Source organism: Equus przewalskii, chromosome 2, assembly GCF_037783145.1.
Source record: "Equus przewalskii isolate Varuska chromosome 2, EquPr2, whole genome shotgun sequence".
Classification (NCBI taxonomy): Eukaryota; Metazoa; Chordata; class Mammalia; order Perissodactyla; family Equidae; genus Equus; species Equus przewalskii.
In genome coordinates, this window is record NC_091832.1 from 79927790 (window position 1) to 79932221 (window position 4432).

Genomic DNA, 4432 nt, shown 5'->3' on the forward strand with positions numbered 1-4432 from the left:
TTGTCTAGTTTTAACTTCAATGACAGGAATAAACCCAAAGGAAAACTGCATATATCCTCAAGTATTGCAAACTTAATGGAAATCTTAAAAATAGAAAGAAACAACGCAAAAGGAAGAGAGTCTAATTGTAATTATTTAAAGCAAATGGCTTGACTGATCGAGACTGGACCCAAATGATGAGCACACCAGGCTACTCTAGGTACCCCACTCTGTCTGTTAGGTCTCTCCAGAGGACTCAGCATATCTTACCAACTATTGTGTGCTCTATAAGCACTTGGCAAAGGACTGGATGGACATGTGTCACCCAGACGTTTCCATGGAAGGTTAAGCCTCCCAGATGGAGTCCTCATCTTAAGAATGTGTGCAGGATTAAGATGTAATCTATTGTTTCAAAGAATACAATAATGCACAAACTAAATGCTCAAGTTTATTTTTCTTCTAAAGTATTCTTTAACCACAGAGGACACATTAATAAACAGAATCCCTTAAGTAAAAAAAGGTATCTCTCCTCCATCTACATTGTCAAAGGGTAACCTGAGGTAGTAACAGAAAAAGCAGAAAAGATTAAACACACACACAAAAGAAAATCACCTCGCCTTATGTTTTTATTTAGCCAATGAGAAAAGTGCCATAGCTAAATGCAGGCCCACACCTAACATCTGTGGGGGTCCAGCCACCTTCTCATCCTCCATCTCCATCCTGCACTTGGAGGGGGTCTTGTATGCCTAGGTGCACACAGTGATAGCATTGTCAACACTCAAAAAGATAGACGGGTGGAAGAAGCCCTTGCAGGCTCTGGTAGTGGGCTCAGGGCCACTGAGCTAGAGAATCCTGAGATTCTGGGCCTTTGGGATGTGGTCTGGAAGCAGAGCATGGGCTCCACGTAGCATCTCTCCCTAGTTCTTCAGGCTCTTCACCTCATGGGGGACGGACATGGCTGAACTGGCATATGCGGACTCTCTCAAGATGCATTTTTTTTTCTTTCTCCACATATGATAATACGCATGTCTGTTCATGGTTTTCCTAAACACCCTTCCAACTCTAAATGTCTCACACATTAAAAGTTGCTCCTCTTGGAGGATGTAAAGCACAAGAGTATATTGCAGTGTGTGCAATACACTTGTAAATTCATGAGAACACACCGGACTAGATTTATGGAGGAAAGAGGAAAGAGTCTGCTTCTACACAGAAGCAGCTCAAGATCTAAAATAGATAAAATTAATGTTTCACTGAGAAACAGCTGTACACTCCTATTCACATTTATGAAATACAGAAATGCATTATCACTGCTCTATCGCCATTTAATAAACTCCCCCAGAAGTACCATGAAAGCTCTATGACTATAGGAACTGTGTTGCTCTTTGGCACCTGGCCCAGTGCCTGGCATTGAGTGAATGATCAATAAATGTTTGTTGAATTAATTAACTAATTAATTAAATTTATTTATTTAAACATAAAATTGAATAAATTAAATAAATTTAATTCACCTGCAGAACTTCAGTGCCTCTGCTCTAAACGATTGGTCTAATTTCAAAACCCACATAATAAAGTAAACCTGTGTTCCCCAACCCACGTCTCTTTCTGTGGCTGGAGACGTTTTTAATCTTAGGAAATGCGTGTAGCCACATAGTATGGCATTGTTTGCTCAGCTAGTCTTCATTATGAGGACTCAATTACTTACATAGTGCTCTTCAAGAGGTTATGTGAGCTTTTAGGTTTTTGGCTTTAGGCAACAGACTGGGCCCTGGCAGCAGCAGCTGTGAGGACACAACCATTAGACAGAAGGACAGCTGAGGGCGAGGAGTCCCAGGCATTGCCACCTTCAGAGGGTCTTCATGACGCACCAGTGTCTGACAGCTTTGATTGGGAAGCAACCAAGATCCACGGCCTTTCAAGTTAGTTTACTTTGCCCTTGTCATCTTTCCTCCCTAAACACCATGGCACAAGTCCACACATCAAGCCAAGCAACTATGGAAACAGAGGCACGAAAACCATCAAAACTGAGGAGCTGAGGGACAGAGAAAAGGTAAGACCTTCTGCTTTTCCAAGATAAGAGGTATGCAAAGCATTTAGATATTTTTTAATGGATGCTTGTAGTCCCATAACTAATATAAACATCCAAAATAAAAATACTTCTGAAATTACAGACTTAATTAAAAGACCTGTAATAATGCTGTCATTGTGTGATGTTAGGGGAAAAGAAGTAAGGTAGAAAAATACATACAGTGCACTCAGGGCTTGTGGTCAGTCAAGAAAGACTAGTGTGGCCAACCTAGACCAGTACTGGCAAACAGCTGCTGCCTCAGGTGCCCCCTGCTGCACGGGCCCCTCCTTTGGGGCCCCTCAGCCCTCCCCACCATCCAACCTCTAAAGGGTCACAATGGGTCAGTGCCCCTGGTATATAGGTCATTCAAATTTTTTAATATCATATGATCCTAAATTAACTTATATATATTTACATTATGTGTACATGTGAAAATACACCAAAATGCTTCACAGTGATTATATTGAGAGTTGGAATTGTGAGTGATTCTTATTTTCTTCTATCTGTTTTTAGGGTTTTTGCAGTTTTCTACACTAAGCATATATTACCTCGATGGCCGGAAAAAAGAAAAGCAAGAATGTTATTTGTTGAGAGAGACTCTTAAAGGAAAATTAAACCATCCTACTATTCACTCATACCTAATTCATGCTTGGTAGCAATTTACTAAATCTGATATGCACTAAATTCAATAAGTCTGTCTTGGGTGCCTAGTATGAGCCTAGCATATGGGATACCAAGCAATATAAAACATGACCTCTGTCAAGAAGCTTACAGTCCAGTTGGGTGGTAAGACACCACACACACACACACACATGCCCTGCACCCTTCCAACCTTTGATCTGACCATCCTGTTTAACACTGCAACCCACCTCTGCCCCCGCACATGGGGTTCTCTTTACCTAGTTCTAACCTTTCCTTTTCCATACCGTTTGCACCTCCCTAAAGATCCCTGCAACAGCAGGACAAGACTGCATATTCCCAGTGCCCATCAAAGCTGCAGGCCATCAGAGAAGCAAGGAATAGGGGCCTGGATGGCTCCTAGGAAGTGCTATCGAGAAGAGGGACAAAGGGATGAAGACGAAAGGGTACACCAGACTGGAAAGTATTAATTTATCTAATCCTCAAGCACCTGTCCTTGGAGAGAAATGAAAGACTGCAAATAGCAAGCCCATTTATTTTTTAATTGAAGGACACTTCAGTCATCAGAGTAACTACCTCACTTGTCATCAATTTCAGGTACAGGGAAATTTAATTCCTTAATTCCAGTGGTTTCTAAGCAGAAATAGACTTGAATTCAGGCTCCACATGTATTACCTCTGTGACCCAAGTTACTCCACACATCTAAGCCTCAGTTTCCCCATCTACAAAGTAAGGAGAATAGCAGAGCCCACTGTAAGGAACTGAACGAGAAGGTGAATATAGAGCACTTCTCCCAGTGCCTGGAAGGGAGTAAGTGCCTGGCTGGGTTGATGGCAGCTGTGCCGAGGGAAGCGGAGCACAGACTTGGCATCTGCACACTAAGCTATCTCCCTCCCTCGGACGTCTCAAAGCACACAGCCTACTCCCCACACACCTGCCTTTTATCAGGTCCTCTGTGTGCAAAGCTGTAACTGCACACCGGGAAGAGACATTCCCAACATCTGTTGCTGTGTAAGACATGCATTTTACCAACCCCACCCGCCTCCCTCCGGGGAGATCCTGCCTTTGCTTTGCCAGTTTTCGTAATCTCGCTGTGCGTGTTTGACAGATGCTAGCAGAACAAGTGATGAAATTTGAGTAGACTCATTCACTCAGTGAGCAAAGATGCCCTCTGTATCCCAGAGACATGGAGAAATCCAAGTGCAAATAGTTCTGCTTTCCTCCCAGCCCCATATTTGCAGAATACCCCCGGAACTGCTCACCTTGTAGAAAGAATACCCACAGTGACAATGTTCCCCCAGCCATCAGGAGACTCTAAGAAGAGCCATTTTTCTCAGAAAAAGGAAAGAAAGCCTGTGTAATCACACCAAGCTGTGAGAGGTGTGTCTGCGGTTGAGGGAGTTTTGAGTTCTCTTATGAAACAGCTTTAAGCAGGTCACATGGAAGAAGGTAGCAGTCGTTTCAAGAAATCACTTTGACCCTAACCCCCAAGCCTCGGTGTTTTCCTAAGCAAGGCACCACTCTTCTTGGTAGTCCTCAGAGAAATGAGAAGAACATATGTTCCACAGATTTCTCGAATTGTTTCCCCCATGTGGGATGACAAAGGTCAACTGTCTTCTTGGTCCCAGAGGAGACCCGTTGTTTGTGGTGTCAGATCACATGTGTTAGCATCTTCCCTGCCCTCCCTGTGCTTTAGATATGAGACTGTCAGCTTGGGAAACACTTCTATTCCACAGTGTCACAGCTGAT

At 43.1% G+C, this 4432-nt stretch overlaps 1 long non-coding RNA gene across 1 annotated transcript; it reads left to right on the plus strand.

Annotated features, from left to right (window-relative positions):
* Positions 1–1735: 1735 nt before the first annotated feature.
* On the plus strand, positions 1736–2686 carry LOC139078854 (uncharacterized). The gene is made up of 2 exons (XR_011531999.1): positions 1736–2026; positions 2558–2686. It is a non-coding gene; the product is annotated as an uncharacterized lncRNA (long non-coding RNA).
* Positions 2687–4432: the final 1746 nt, after the last annotated feature.